The following is a 17,478-nucleotide window of genomic DNA, read 5'->3' on the forward strand; positions in this document are numbered from 1 at the left end:
TATCTACTTATCATCCTGTCTTTATACCTATCTGTCTTCCTATCTAGTTATTTACCCATATTCCTATCTTTATCCCTATCTACCCTGTTACCCACTTGCTATTTACTAATCTTTCTATCTTTCAACCTACCTACGTATCTATATGCCTACCTACACTCCTATCTAATTAGATGTCTACACATGTACCTCTCTCTCTACCTACACGAGACATGCCGATGACAAGATTCCATTTGTCAACAGTGTATTCCCTCAGTTCAGAGCGGCGAGTGTTGCACCCTTGTCTGTGTTTTCTAAGTACGTGTAAATATGCTATTCACTTTGTTGCCCCGGTAACTGTGACGTCAGAAACCAGGGACTGTGTGTGTGTGTGTGTGTGTGTGTGTGTGTGTGTGTGTGTGTGTGTGTGTGTGTGTGTGTGTGTGTGTGATGGCTTAAAGGTGTGACTTCAGATTGTTGGACAGTGGTGTTGTTATGATTTTCACTATAACCACTATTGTTATCACCATCACTATGCAGACTTCACCTAGAATTTCCGCATCACCACCACTAACATCACTAGTACCACAATCATCACCACTATTGCCATAATTAACATCGACAACCATCACAACGAATCTCATTTTTTTTTTGCTTTCTTTCATCATCTGCGACCTTATTAAAAAAAAGCACCATTATCACCACCATTTTCATCGTGAGCATCACCATAATCATTTCCACCATTTTCACCTCTTTTACCACACCATCAACGCAAGCAGCATCATCACTAATCTCATATTTCCCACTATCACCATTACTACCACTGCCACCACCACCACCACCACCACCACCACCACCACCACCACTCTCCCATCATCGCAATTCATTTACCACAGCCTGATTGGTTTCAGATCAATGGCTCGCCCCTTGGCCAGCTGTACTGTAGCAGCCTCTTCCTCCCCAAGTACAAGTCTCGTCTCTTGAAATATCGCCATGCAAACGGAGAGAGAGAGAGAGAGAGAGAGAGAGAGAGAGAGAGAGAGAGAGAGAGAGAGAGAGAGAGAGAGAGAGAGAGAGAGAGAGAGAGAGACTAATGCCGCTACTATCCCATCACTTGAGCTTGCCAATAACTGGAATGTAACTTCATAATATACAAATAAGAACTTTTCCCTTGCATTTTTTTTTGTTTCCGTCTGTTTACACGAGGGCGCCGGGAGGGACGGGCGGCGCAACACCAATGGGCAGGAGGCGCCGTGGAGCCGTCCTATCCTCACCACACTCGAGAGATTTCTCCCGGGAGCCCCTTCAGTGGGTTTTCAATATATTTCAAGTGCGTTATAGGGAGTCGAAATTGCAAAACCATCGACTTTATTGCGAGATCTTTGGTTATTGAGCGTGGTGGGAGGACAACCCGAGGTAAGGAAGGAGGCTGTAGTGACTTGAAGGACTCGTCAGGGAAGTGACCGAGTTCAGGTTTGTAAATAAGAAATACAAAAAAAGTTTGCCTTCATCTGAGCTTCTTCACCAGATGTCTTTATTAGATATAGTGTTGAGTTCGCACATAATTCAAATACTCTAAAGATATAAAAGAAGAGTTTTTATTTCTTTTCGGCGTTTCAGTCTCACTGGTCCAGGACAAAGAAAACGGAAGAAAAGAAGAGATCGTTTGGCTGAGGCTTCCCAAAACACTAGTTACAAAAAGTTCTGTAAAGATTGAACAATTTAATTCCAGTATTGTTTTCTAAATGCTATTTTTTCAACCCTCATCCCCTTCTTTTATCATGTAGAGAGCAGTGTTATTCGTATCTTAACTCAATTGGTCCCAGTAAGTAATAGATTCACAGGAACGCGCGTAGTTTCGAAGCCTATGAAAATTTGTGAGGCGCGACCATTACAAAATAAAAAGTCGTCTGAAGTCTCTTTCCTTTTAATAATGATGTCTTTAAGATCTGAGAACGGGAAAGAAAAATACGCATAGTTGTCTCCTGAAATACAACCGAGTCTCAAATTAATTTCGTACGCTCCTCGGCTTTCCGCCATTTATTGTACTTGTATGCAAATGATGTTTTAGAAAAATTGTGCAATGATTTGCGATTTAAATTACTCACACTCATACTGCCATTGTATGCAAATATTTCTCATTGAAGTAAAAAAGTCATGCACACAAAAGAATCTGGTTCATCAGTTCCAAAATGAAATATGACAGCTTGCATCAATAAACATCCCGATTTTTAGTAAACGGTAAAAATGTTTCTTTGTGTATTTAAAAATGTCGAATAATGACAAAATCTCGGCAACAAAGCACTAACCCGGAACGTAATTTAGGCAATTTCGACAATGCTGTGAACTTTTTAGAGAGAGAGAGAGAGAGAGAGAGAGAGAGAGAGAGAGAGAGAGAGAGAGAGAGAGAGAGAGAGAGAGAGAGAGAGAGAGAGAGAGAGAGAGAGAGAGAGAGAGAGAGAGAGAGAGAGAGAGAGAGAGAGAGAGAGAGAGAGAGAGAGAGAGAGAGAGAGAGAGAGAGAGAGAGAGAGAGAGAGAGAGAGAGAGAGAGAGAGAGAGAGAGAGAGAGAGAGAGAGAGAGAGAGAGAGAGAGAGAGAGAGAGAGAGAGAGAGAGAGAGAGAGAGAGAGAGAGAGAGAGAGAGAGAGAGAGAGAGAGAGAGAGAGAGAGAGTGAGTGAGTGAGTGAGTGAGTGAGTGAGTGAGTGAGTGAGTGAGTGAGTGAGTGAGTGAGTGAGTGAGTGAGTGAGTGAGTGAGTGAGTGAGTGAGTGAGTGAGTGAGTGAGTGAGTGAGTGAGTGTGTGTGTGTGTGTGTGTGTGTGTGTGTGTGTGTAAATCTGGAATGTGCACGTGCCTACTTCAATATGCACACAAGTATTAAACGCAAAAGAACAAATATTGAAGACGAAGGAGAAATTTCAGGTAGAGACAGTGGTGGTGGTGGTGGTGGAGTGCAAGTATTGCCTGGTCGTGGAGCACTACCCCTACCACCACCACCACCACCACCACCGTTGGGCAAACACTCCTCGCCGGCAGCACATCATCTCACCCTTTCAGGGGCCGCCCGTCTTCCCTCCGGTTATACAAAGGACCAGATTAACCGATATGGAAGCTTTTGTCTTCCATCTTTACGAGCTGCAAACCATTTCAAGCATGTATTTCCAGATGCTTTTGTTGGCAGGCAGCACAGTCAAAATTCAATACTCGAACCAACAAATATCAGAAATACAGCACCTAGGGCTTTTGCAGACAGCAGCAGACTGACGCGTGTTCCCCGCCGGTCTGCGCAGGGAAGGTGGTGGCAGAGAGAGAGAGAGAGAGAGAGAGAGAGAGAGAGAGAGAGAGAGAGAGAGAGAGACAGAGAGAGAGAGAGAGAGAGAGACAGAGAGAGAGACAGAGAGAGAGAGAGAGAGAGAGAGAGAGAGAGAAAGAGAGAGAGAGAGAGAGAGAGAGAGAGAGAGAGAGAGAGAGAGAGAGACTTTCGACGGATGGCAATAGAAGGTAGGAAAGGATGAAATTCAATATTTGTCTTATCTATCAAAGAATGAATTGTTTAATTCTGTTTTCTTTTTGCTTAACTTGTTTCTGGGTCTCCCTCAGGGCTGGCCTGCGTATCTCCTCCTAGCGGTGGTGGTGTCCCTGTGATCAGCCTCCCGATAACAAGATAACCGCCGTGTAATCAGCGACAATTACCTGGTGAGTTATTAACGGTTTGCACGGCGATTATGACGATTATGGACTTGGATTGCGCGGAGACTTGAAACGCCGAGGGCGAGATAACCAGCCATTATCACTCGTAGCGGCGCAGGTCGCTGAGGTGCCTTTAGAACATAATTATTTGCTTTTTCCTGAGGTGCGCTTCTCCACTCGAGTGATCATGAGATTTGCGCCTCCGTCACACCACCGCGCCGTCACGCTCCTAAAAAGATAAAATACTGGGCTATCGCCTCTGTGTCCAAGGCTTTTGAGGCTAGTACTCGTAAATGTTGAGTATTTGAGCGGCAATACCAAACATACTGACATGCAATGACTGCCTCGATTCTTTTCAGTAATTTCACGAAGTAAAGATAATTATTAGTTTTCATTCAGTGATATTAGTGTATTTGCATTCAGTGATATTATTCCTCCAACTTTATACATAATGCTAACTTTTGTAGGTCATAGAATCTTAGATTATACAACTGCTGTTGCCAATGGAACACGTGTGCGGGGCTCACAATGAACGAAATTAGGGATTATATCCGAATGACTGCAGAGCTTCGAAAGACTATACAGTAATTAATAAAACGCTGTTTTTTTTTTTTTTGCAGAACTAATTAAATTTCCGGTGTGCCGGGAGCCGCTTTAGCGAGCAAGGTCTTCATTAACGTGTTTTATGATTAATAATAATGGAAAAACACATTCGGCGTATACAAATAATTGTCAACGATTGTCGAAAGATATATAGTTTCGTGATCATAAAAATACAATTTATTTGTTCAAATTCATCTAACACACACACACACACACACACACACACACACACACGACAACAATCTCATAAACCCACTAAGACACACAAACGATAAGCAGCAACACATAAATCCAGACTGATGCCAATAATGCACGACTCGCCTAAGTAAGCGAAGGGGAAACATTTCTTAACCCTTCGTCTGTGCGCGTCCCTCTTTCCCTTTTGGACGCAGCACTTCTGGCGACACCCTCTATCAAAACCCTGATGGAGAACTGCCCGAACCGCTTCTTGCAAGGAGGAGGACAGCAAGTGATACAGAGGTGAGGGACGACCCTTTCCAGCACACACCCCTGCTGAGCTACGCCGCACTACACGCTGTCTCGGAAGTTGGCTGTCTCGTATTCCTCTGCACACCGCTGCCAGAACCAAGAGAAAGGAAATGCCGAGGGCTGAAGGTGGCGTGATATAAGAACCCGTGTAAGTGAGGAGGTGCGAGGGAGGGAGGGACGTCTGGTGAGGGAGAGGCGAATGGTGAAGAGAGGAAGAAGAAAAATCCCCCTGAGTGAGGAGACACCGGGAGGCATGACGAAGGTGTTAAGCGAGAAGAGTAAATTGAGGGGAAGGACTAAAGGCGTACGCTAAAGAGGCAGAGAGAGAAATGGAGTCAAGAATGAGGGCATATGAAGGCAGCAAACTAAAGCAAATAGCAAGGATGAAGGAAGGTCGAGGGGAGGCTGAGATTAAAGCGACCTGGACAGCCTCGGGTAACATTTTAAATCTTCTTTTTCGTGAACATTTTGATGGTGAAGGCTGGCGCTGGCAACGCTGGGGCGCCTGCATGGTGGAGGTGATAGTAATGGAGTTAGTCACCACAGGTAAAGTGAGGCTGGTGTTGACCTCTGCGCCGGGAGAGGCAGGAAGGATCTGAATAATGGACGAGATTGGGGACTTGATTCACTCATGAAAATGCAAATGAAGGGAATTAGAACAGCCTGAAACTTGTTGATCCTTTTTATCTTCCTTCTCCTTCCGCGAATCTTTAGCATGTGCACATTTAATTACCTCCATTTTCTTCACATTTACGCTCGTTTGGGTCTCGTTCCGCAATTTAACCTTCGCTTCATCTGATTACTCTTTATAAAACTGCAAGGAAATTTTTATGGTGTAGGTTGTTATCGAGGAATATTTCGCTTTGAGCTGAAAGTAAGGATTCACGGCCTCGCCCTCCTGTGTCATCACGTCATCACTCAGTATCGATCACTGCATCAAAACCTCATTACATTAGAGACTGGGAGAGCGCAGGAAGCTTTTGATACTGCCAGATTTTACGCAAAGCAAAAGTGAAAAGGCAAACAGAGCCTTTATTTTACATGATCATTATTGCGATTGATATTATTATCATTATTATTATTACTACTACTACTACTACTACTATCATTATTTACTATTATCATTATTTTTTCTCTTTTCAAACAGTTATATTTTCATTATCATTAAAAGTATCACTATCATAATCATTACTTTTTTTTAATCAAAATAATATAGTACATATCTTATTTACGGATTTTTCAGCATTTCTGTTTAAAAGAATGATGGTGAGGTGTGTTCGTGTGCCGCCGCTGCAGCAAACGCGAAAATCAGATAAAATTGAAAACCTAACACGCTCAACACTTTCAAAGCTAGGAGTGTATTTTCTCACATTCCCAAATACGCGTGTGTGCCTGATGTAATGTGTGACAGTACAAACGCTGCGGTGTTCTGATAATCCTGCTAATAGCCGTACTGTTCAGCTTTATTATGAGTCCACCACAGAAGCTCACTTCACTGCCACAATACAGGAGCTCACTGATGCCAAGACACAAGACAACATAAAAAAAAAAAAATGGAAACTACAAGAAGCTGTCAGACCTATACGTGGCAGTCCCTGTATGGAACATGTCTACCTATTTGTATTTATCATCTTCACCCATAGATTTGTCTAATATTCTTTTAAATCTCCCATATGATATTTTTTCCTCCTGTACTTATTGTATACAAATAATATATCTTTTCTTTTAGTATCCGAATTCCATATACTCAATTACAGAACGAAATAATGGCAAAGTAAAAAAATAAAAAATAGAGTTGTGTGGTGACAAAAGCACGAAACACAAATAATAAATCTTCCCTTTCTGTGTCTTCTTCCCAAATTAATCCCTATTCGTGGTCGACATTTCTAATGAGCCCTTTCTACATGTGACATTCCTTTATCTAATCCTTTGTTCTCTTCTCTTCCTGTATTCCACATATTCAATTACAAAAAAGGAAATAATGGCAAATATGTAAAAAAAAATAAATAAGTATATAACCTGAAAAGCAGAGTGGTGACGAAAGTACGGAGTATAGAGGAGGTGACATCTCTAGGGGAAAGTATATTGAAAGTAGCTGTTTGATGGATTTGGGCAGACCGTTTCAGGTGAGAGGGACGGGAAGAGTGACAAGTTGCAGGTGTGCTGATATCCCTGAGGAGTGACTTGACGTGCTACGACACAAGTGGACAGTTTATAAATGAGAATATTAAAATGGTCTTCATTGTGAAAAAAAATAAAAATAAATACATACAAAAATTGATAAATGAATAAACATATAATCAAGTAAATAAAGAAAGATGCAAGCAAACAAAGAAACAAAGAAGAAAAAGAAAGACAAAAAAAAATAAATAAAACACTAGATCGAGCAAGCTACTTAGTCATGGAATGTAAACCCGCCTCAAATTCACCAGCAGCAGGGACGTAAGAACATAGAGGTATTTACGGTCCAAGAAATAACCTCTACGCCTCGCCTTGCAACACACTAATTCCTCCAAGAGTCGTGAAGGTCAATGGCTGATCATTACTTGTGCATCTTTGTTTTCTACGTGGGATGATATTGGTCTCTGGACTCTGTAATGAACACTGGTAGAAAAAATAGGGAAAAAGTAAGACCAGAGTGACGACTGTAATTTCAGAGGGGAAAAGTAACAGGAAAAGAGAGAGGAAAAAGAAAGTGTACACAAGAATTGGCAATTTACCGGAAAGAAGAAAAGAGTGTACTGTGAAGTGATATAATTGGACTGCCAGATACCCACGTATTCCGAGTATTTTAAGCAACTAATTATCTAATTTATTTTGCATGTAAACCGTCATTCTTGAAAAAAAAGTTATTAAAAATAACAAATGCAATAAAGAATAGCGGAGTACTTTTTTTCAGAGTTACACAGAAACTTTTTTTTTCAGAGTTACAGGAAAATAAAGGGAATAAAAGAACCTCATCGGATGTTGCAGTAGTTGCAATAAATAATCATAAAAATTAGCTAAATAAATGTTTCATAGTGACAAGCGTGTTTTTAGCCGAGCAACTCTGGAATCAGACATTAAGTTTCACCAATTTTCGTAGCTTTTTTTTACGATCATTTTTGACAGGAGTTTTCTGGCATTTGTAAAGAATTTCTCTCTCTCTTTCCCCTCACCCCTCTCTCTCTCTCTCTCTCTCTCTCTCTCTCTCTCTCTCTCTCTCTCTCTCTCTCTCTCTCTCTCTATGGTACGAGTATCTGAGCAGCCAACACACACAAGTGGATGGGCAGGAGTTCAACACAAGGCGAAGCTGAGGCAGTACATGATATATTATCTGTCCCACGCCCTGTCCTGCCAGCAACCTTGTGTACAGGAACCCACACGACTTATCCTGTACAGTGAGGGGAGATCCAGACGCTCCTCTTATACAACTAACATGCACCTAACTTTTTTTTTTTTGAAACACTCCCCGTCCCAATCTGCCTTCATGTAGCGAGAATACGAGTAGGCAGAGTCCAGCAATAAAAATAATAATAATAATAATAAATAAAATAATAAATAAAAAAAAATGGAGGGAGGGACCAGCGTATTCTTCTTCCTCTATTATACACACACAATTGGAGCCAGCCTTGGGCTAAATAAATTTAAGAGAGGGGACAAACGAACTCACTTGGGCAGTGTGACAAAAATACAAAAATTTAGTTTACATTGTTGGTGAAGGGGAGAACCTTATTGTAGTACTGTGTGGAGGTGAGACGCCAGAATGCTGCTGCACCAACATGGGATTTACTTAGGGTGTTTTGTTTAAAAACATCTAGACAACACAGTGTATATCTAAATTTTAGAGATATGAAGATTCAGCAATTTTTAGTTTAATAATACTAGTGAAGTCAGGAATTGTGTGATGGCCGACAAGTATTTCCAAAAGTTTAAGTTCCTTCAGGGAGGGTTACCTGGGAGAGGACGTGGCGAGAGGAAGGGTTGAGCGTCCTTTGCAAAACTTTAAATAAATGCTTCGAAAAGTTAAGGTTGAAAAGATTGAACGTTGTGTGCGTGTAATATATATATATATATATATATATATATATATATATATATATATATATATATATATATATATATATATATATATATATATATATATATATATATATATATATATATATATATATATATATATATATATATATATATATATATATATATATATGCACACACACACGAATTCACTTTAAGGATGGTCCTTCATACGGCCATGAAAATTATTCAAGGGAAAATCTATAGATCATAGCATCAGATCCTCCCAAAAACCGAGGAATAGCAGAGGATAATGCACAGAGTGTAACTCACTGGAACAACTGAAATACAACACACTACAACATAAATAAAAAAAAATAGAACAAGAACACTATCAAACATGGTACAGCAGAAAGGAAAAGAACAGGAGGAAGACGAACAAGAGCTTGAGTCAAAAGGAAAACTGACGACAAAAGATTAATACAGTGAGTTAAGCTTGGCTATCAGATGGTGAGATAATATAAAAAGTGTGTGTGTGTGTGTGTGTGTGTGTGTGTGTGTGTGTGTGTGTGTGTGTGTGTGTGTGTGTGTGTGTGTGTGTGTGTGTACGCGCGCGGGCGCAAAGGTAATTCAATCAGCGTTCTTGGGAGCACAATAAAACCTTACAGACTTTATACGCGTACTATACACTGCCCTTCTCCTCTTTTGTCGTGTATTGTCCATAATGGATTGGATTTCTCTTGTTAAGAATAGAAAAAAAAACTTTCCCTTATAAGACCCTAAAACGCTAGCATATATAAAAAATTAACCTAATACAAAACTAGTTCATGAACCAATATGCTTTCCAGTAACAATAACATCGATGACTTAATTATGCATGACGATTTTTTTCCTGGAGTAAAAATCATAATCGTGTCTTTAAAAATTCCAGTCATTAACTTTTTGTCATTTTTCAAAACTTGGCAAAATGACAACTAAGAAAACTGTTTACATAACTCCACTAAATTCTTATTTTTCTTTTTTCTTTATTTCTCTACTTGTTTTCTCTTTTTATCATGTTTTTCGTAATTTTTTTTTCAAGTTCATCTAAGAATACTTGTTTTTTTTTAAATACTTTCTTCTTGTTCAGATATAAGAATAAGAAAGAGTAGGGGACGAAACACAAGACTAAGAATAACAAGCAAGAAAGTAGACAGACAAACAGAAACCAGCAAACAAACAGGCAGAGATTCAGAAAGGCAAACAAACATACAGATAGGCAGACAGACACAGATGGATAAATAGAAAGATAGACAAACACACAGGCAGACAAAGACAGACAGACAGAGACAGACGGACATACAAACAAAATACTAGCAGCCAAAAATAGACAGACAGACACACACACACACACACACACACACAAATCCGAAGAAAGAGTAATCATTAATATGAAGTACTACGGCTGCCGAGAGACACGACACTCATAGTCGCCCTCAGTCTCCCCCTCTCAGCCGCCCCCTGCTCCCCTCTCAAGCCGCCCCCTTCTCCCCCCCGCTCTCACTCTCAGGACGGGAGTATCACCTGGACACTCTGATGGCCGCCCTTGGCCTCCCACTGTGTCATTTCCGACCGAAAACTACCGCCGTACATCTGACATACGATCCGAGGCACGCACACACTAATCTACGCCTAGACACACACACACACACACACACACACACACACACACACACAGAGAGAGAGAGAGAGAGAGAGAGAGAGAGAGAGAGAGAGAGAGAGAGAGAGAGAGAGAGAGAGAGAGAGAGAGGAAACCCATCAGGACACTTCCATCACATAATCCCACACTGAAGAAAAAAGACAAAATAGAATAAAAAAAAAAATAAATAAAATAATATTCCCGCGGTCTGGCTGTCGCGGCGCCACTCTCGCCCCTAAGACACCACGGAACAAGGGTCGTTATTGGGAGCGGCCGCGTATTATTTACAGCTGTGATTTATGTGAGAGCCGCAGAGGGTAATGAAGCAGGGCACCTCACGCCACGCGACGCCGCCTGCCGCAGACTGTTCTAACTTGGAGAAGAAGAAATACTACTACTACTACTACTACTCCTACCACTGCTACTACTACCACTGCTACTACTACTACTACTAATAATAATAATAGTAATTAAGAAAAAGAAAGACAACAAAAACAACAACACAAACAACTTGAGGTGGAGGAGGACTAGGAGGACGAGAACGACGAGAAGGACAAGGAGGAGAAAGGGAAAGAAAGATAAATAATAAATAAACACATTTCAATATCTTTCCACCAGACATTTTTATTATATCTTTATTAGTAACCTTTTTGTGAAATAAAATTTAAGGTTATCTCAGCATTTATTTGGTTTTGAGTGTCTACATTCTTCTCTCTCTCTCTCTCTCTCTCTCTCTCTCTCTCTCTCTCTCTCTCTCTCTCTCTCTCAAATGGTCAGAGGTGTAGCGGGTGGTGGTGGTGAGAGAGAGGAGAGGAGAGGACAGGTGCATGCTAGTCGTTGTGGTAGCAGACAGTATTGGTGGTGGTGGTGGTGGTGGTTATAGTAATAAGAGGATGTCGGTGAGAGTAACAAAATCAGTAATCAAAACCAATTAATACAAATACTGATGCTAATAATGATAATAATATTAATAATAATAGTAATAATAATAATGATAATAATAATGATAATAATAATAATAATAATAATAATAATAATAATAATAATAATAAGACAAACGGACATAATTGGATTAATTTCCTCTCCTGGTTTTTTTCTATTCCCCTTTTCTTAATCTTTTCTTTTCTCTCTTTCTCTTATCTTTTTTTTTTGTTTTGTTTCCCCTCTTAATACTTTTAATGATACTTTTTCTCTCCCTCGCTTACTTTAATACTATATCTCATTCTCCGAGCTTCACTACCACAATTATCACCACTTTTATACTACTACTGCTACTACTACCACCACCACCACCTTTACTACTACTGCTACTACCACTACTAATACCACTACTGTCCCTTCTTCTTCGTTCATCATTACAACTCTACGGGAAAACAGCGGCACTGATAACAGAGGCCGGACTTTAGATGACAGCCAGAGCAACTACAGTACAGCAGCAGTTAGGGCTGATCCAGTGAGGGTTGATCCACTCCTGCTATTATGGAGAGGTTGGGGAGAGGCAATCAGTGGCACATCGTCTAGACACTTGCTTTTCTATGCTAAAGGAATGTTGATGCTGTCCCCTTGATCCTAAATAGTTGAGTGGGTGGAAGGTGTTCTGTTACATTAATTGGTTACGAAGAATTGAACGTTGGATGGCTTTGAGGGAAAACTATGGACAAAGGATCGTTTCAGCTTTTTTTTTTTTTTTCTTTTTAGATAAGCAGCAAATTCTTTTTCATTTAATACATCTCGAGGTTTTTGGCTTGTCTAAAACTGGAAACACACACACACACACACACACACACACACACACACACACACACGAGTACGACCGTCGTGGCTTCGGAAACGCTGTGATATTTTTCTTTTCAAGTGATGCCCTCATGAACGCGTGATATTACGATTACGAAGAATGACGGACAGAAATCCCTCATAAATCTGAAACTATCCACGATATATAGCAGATGATTTACAAGTTTAACATTGTGATATGTTTGTGTGTATAAGGAGTACATTTTGTAATGAAGCTAGGTACACTGCAATATATCGCCTTCATTATTATATTCTTATTGCTTTGACGGTACAAAGTATACAACTAGGTCATTCCCTCCTCGGCACGCCAGACCGCCGCTATTTGCGTGACCCCTTACAAAGAACATAATATTTTGAAGCCCGAAGACTCTGGTGCCCAATTAACTGATGGAGCTTCAGGTTCACAAGTGGAAGGCAACCATCCACGTGGAAAAAAAAAAATATATAAACGAAAGATTATTTTCTTTCCCTCAGTTCAACCGTAATGAAGCATGAAAGCACTTGATTCTAAGCAATTACATATTTGCATTGAGTTCTTCAGGATTCGACTTTCATCAATGCTGCTGCATAACCACATCAAGCACACTGTGTGTATATATATATATATATATATATATATATATATATATATATATATATATATATATATATATATATATATATATATATATATATATATATATATATATATATATATACATGAATAGATAAGTTAGCCTGGAATTGGCCTCCACAAAATCTAGTTCAGTGGAGTAAGATTTTTCCCCTGCAAAACGTACCTTTTTTCTCGCCGCTACAACGGAATACCTTGGTAGAGTTGGGAGTATTGCGCGCACATCAGGACCCGCCCGACCTCACTGTATATTTCGCCTCACGACTCCATTTGCATACATACCGTGCTAAATGACGTGGACTTTCTTACGGAATTCCTTCAGTTCTCGGGTACTGCTGAGGGAGTCCCGGCGCGCGGCGGCCGGACTAAGAAGGAAAGACGCTCTGAGCAGCTCACCATGACTAATGCAACAGATGCGAGGGTGTTTCCCGTAGCCACGACAAAGAGGCTCGCTGTTGAGTTAGTCCAAAAGGCGAGAGTGTTTGTGTCTTATGAACACCCACGACGCTGTGGACATCCTTTGCTCTTCTCAGCAAATATGGAGATATTTATTAATTCAATATTTTTTACTATTCTTCCAGAAAAGTGCAAAATCATCACTGGTTACTACACGTTTAAAAACCATATCATATAATCAGTTGTTTTATAGGGATTTTTTTTTTTCAAAATATCGGAATATCAAAAATCGCATGACACACCTGTGCTCCAACATGTTGTGAACATTGCTCTTAACACATCTAAATGCAAGTTTGCAACAGTATCTTGGACAAGTGAGTGCAAACATGTCAATAAGGTGAACATGACTGCATGACAGGCGACGCAATGAGTGTGCACACCAGGCTGATGGCCAGCGTGATGGAGGCAGGTGATGACGCAACACCAGCACCCTCAACAAGGATTACTCTTGTACATCATTATACCACAGAAACACTGCCGTTGGCGTTTCTACATGCGCTCATTACTGAACCAGGGAAAAACAAATTAGACAAGCGTAACGTCAAGCATGATATACCTGTAGGAGCAAGATTAGTCTACAATCCACTTTACTGAAATGACTTACGGTTACGTAGTCTTATTTATTCAAGGTTTTATCCTACGTTCGTCTTATCTTTTTCTCGGAGAGTTCGTTGTGAGGCAGAGTGAATTGCTGTTGAGGAAGGGAAGATATGGTGATGGGGAAAGGGTAGAATTAGGTGGTTATTAATGAAAATGATAGTAGTGCTGGAGGTAGTTGGTGGCAACAAGAAGGGGAAGGGGCGGTAAAAGAGGGTGCATGTGACGGTTATAAGGAAGAGTACGGAAGTGATAAGGGAAAGTATGAAAGTCCTAATACATGTGGGGATCTTTAGAAGTAATGGGAGATTCAAGAAACGACTGTAAAACGCCAGGGGATGATCTAACAGCTGAGCATTGTGGGTCCCGGCCCGAGATACAGGATGGGTTCAGGCAGGAGGTGAGCAGCGTTGCCGCCTGCCGCCACGGTTTCTACCCCTCACAGCGATTTTCGTGTCTCTCCGCCTTAAAACTTTTTATTTTGAAGACTGTTTTACTTTACTTGTTAAACTGAGGCGTTTCATAATCTTGTAACGAACTGAATAAAAATGGTATTATGCTTAAGGATGTAGCAACTCTAATGGCTTCCATGGTTGTCGGTGTCACTTGACTGGCTGGTGAAGACTAGATCTTTCACTACGGTAAATTTGCAGTTTCACCCAATATCCCCAATCTCGACCCACACCCCCCAACCCCTCCAGCAAGCTTGGAGACCTGTGAGGAACCGGATTTTTTTTGGGGGGGCACATACGAGTGATATATAGACTTTGAAAATGTAGGGAAATTTCCCTTGAAGTCAAGGAAATTTCCTAAATATATCAAACCAAAAACCTATTATAACGGGGGGCTGTGGCACCCTTGAACCCCCACCATTAGTATATTCGAACACAACCAGAAAGGTAAGGTAACCTAACTTAACCTAACCTTACTTAACCTAACCTTATCTAACCTAACCTATCCTAACCTAACCTTACCTATCCTAACCTAACCTAACCTAACCTAACCGGTAAATTTGCAGTTTCACCCAATATCCCCAATCTCTACCCACACCCCCGAACCCCTCCAGCAAGCCTGGGGGCCTGTGGGGAACCGGGGGTTTTGGGGGGCACATACGAGCGATATATAAACTGAAAATGTAGGGAAATTTCCCTAAAAGTCAAGAAAATTTCCTAAATGTAGCAAACCAAAAACCTATTATAACCAGGGGGCTGTGCCCCCATTGAACCCCCACCATTAGTATATTCGAACACAACCAAAAAGCTAAGGTAACCTAACCTAACCTTTCCCAACCTATCCTATCCTAACCTAACCTAACCTATCCTAACCTAACCTAACCTTACTTAACCTAACCTAACCTATTCAAATCTAGTGATATTTCCCTACAAGTGAAAAATTCCCTAAGTATACAAAGAAATTGACAGTCGCCATAGTTATGTAATACGTGCCTCACGTATTACATAACAAATATAACAAACACACCTATCTTAACCTAACCTTACCTAACCTTACCTATCCTAGCCTAACACACTCCAGCATTGACAACAAACACACGAACACACTTACTATCCTTTCAATGACTGTGGAAACAGGATCCCAGCTAAAAACTGAGGTAAATCTTTTAATTCCGTCCCGACCTTATTATTCGTTTGCAACAAGGTAATATGGGGTTAGAAATGCTCCAAGCAGTGTGATCTAGACCGTGAGACACTTCATACTTACGTGCGGTTTATTGGGGAAAACTGCAATTATACCTTCACTACAAACTGGGGATACAGGTCTATATATCAATTATCTATTCACTATACCTGCTGGGAGTTTGGCGACAAGGTTCTGGTAGGGCATTGACGGTCCTGTTTCACCAAGATCACAAATAAGTGTTCGAGAAAACACAGAACCCTGCTCACATCCACTTCGCAAAGTAACGGGGCGGGGACTGGCGCTGGCTAGGAGTCGTGATGGTTTGCTTCAGTTACCTTCAGTTGCTTCGGTACCTGAACGATACTTTAAAAATAAATAAATAAATAAATAAAAAAAGACGAGGAGTGCAGAAAGGTGCTATATGTATAAATGAATGAGCGGACAGTATTCTTTCAGACAATATGAAAATATACAGTAGTGACAAAAAAGTATATACGTAACTACACGACACTCCCCGAGGGTGCCTCATGATACCTCGGGGCCTCCACCAGCCACTCCATGTATCCATTACGGTGAGTGGCAATTAATACAAAGAAACACCTCGACACTTGCCTCATACGCATTACTTGATTACATGTATTATTTTGTATACCCTCGCATTATGACGAAGTGTGGAGGCAATATGTAATTATGCAAAAATATTCTTACAAAAGGTTGCTGAAGAGTAACAGACTACACAATGAAGCGTTGGTGGGAGTTGGTGTTGATACAGACATGTCGGTAATCGTGTGGAATGAAATGAGTCATCGATTCCAGATTTCCGCTGACACACGATGTTTCTAATGATGGGCTGTAGTTCCTACTCTTAAGGATATTGTGACACAGAATACGAATTTGCTTCCTACGTATATATCCATTAAGGCATGGATATATTTTCTTACGATAGTATACGTACTTTAGTCCTCCCCTCCTACACACACACACATACACACGCACACACACACTAAGACTGCACTGATTTTTTCAACACCCGCCTTTACAATATAGGTTGGTGTGGGAAGTCGCCTCTTCTTCGTTAGGTGTCTTCTTTCTACATTTTCATCAAGCTGGTAACTATCGTGCGAGTATAATTTTTCATTCCTTTCATTGATGTTGAATTTTTACAGATTTCCTTGAATATCGGCAGTCTTATCAACATTGTTATCAAGGCAGGAAAACTGCTTTTTTTTTTTTTTTTTTTTTTTTTTTTGCTGTTGTGAAGACGCAGTTGCTGGGTATTTTAAATCATTGTTGCTTCCCAAAGATTTGAAAGGTCTCCATTTACATGTTATTGCTTTCATCACCGTGAAAAAAGCCACTGTTTCATTAGGCGTTGCGAGCTCTGCCTCACACACAAGGCTCACCACTTGAAAATAACATTTCCCTTTTCTTTATATAAAAAAACAAAATTCATACTTCACGAACATAACATCCCTGAGCTTGTTATTAAAGAATAATCCATTCATTACAAACATTTATGTCCACCAGAAACTTTCCTCACACAGCGAGATAAAAATTCGGAAAGCAAAACAGGATTTACCAAAAATCCTCAATTACTGTAATCTTTCAGTGTCGTTGTCATAGTTACCGCACGCTTTATTCAGGACGGTAAACAAATAAGCTGGATGTGGAAGCCCTTGAAATTTGAAATTAATTAAGGTGCATCTTTTCAGAAATATAATAAAAAATCGTGCTTAACCTTGTTATTTTCAGCATTATGAGATTCAGTCGCCCGTAATATTTAATAAATAGACAACTTTGTAAGAGAGAGAGAGAGAGAGAGAGAGAGAGAGAGAGAGAGAGAGAGAGAGAGAGAGAGAGAGAGAGAGAGAGAGCTGTATATCACAATGCTGAATTGAGAAAAATAAATTTAAAGCATTTCATAACAGTGTCCCGGAGTCACGAGGCA

The 17,478-nt window shown here is 40.4% G+C and overlaps 1 long non-coding RNA gene across 2 annotated transcripts in view; it reads right to left on the bottom strand.

The window, feature by feature from the left end:
- Window positions 1–15,843, bottom strand: part of LOC135104225 (uncharacterized) — a 66,196-nt gene extending 50,353 nt beyond the window's left edge. For both annotated transcript variants that reach the window (XR_010270337.1, XR_010270338.1), the window contains exon 1: window positions 15,698–15,843. This is a non-coding gene — a long non-coding RNA (uncharacterized LOC135104225). The remainder of the gene's footprint in view (window positions 1–15,697) is intronic.
- Window positions 15,844–17,478: the final 1,635 nt, after the last annotated feature.

Source organism: Scylla paramamosain, chromosome 1 (genome assembly GCF_035594125.1).
Source record: "Scylla paramamosain isolate STU-SP2022 chromosome 1, ASM3559412v1, whole genome shotgun sequence".
Classification (NCBI taxonomy): Eukaryota; Metazoa; Arthropoda; class Malacostraca; order Decapoda; family Portunidae; genus Scylla; species Scylla paramamosain.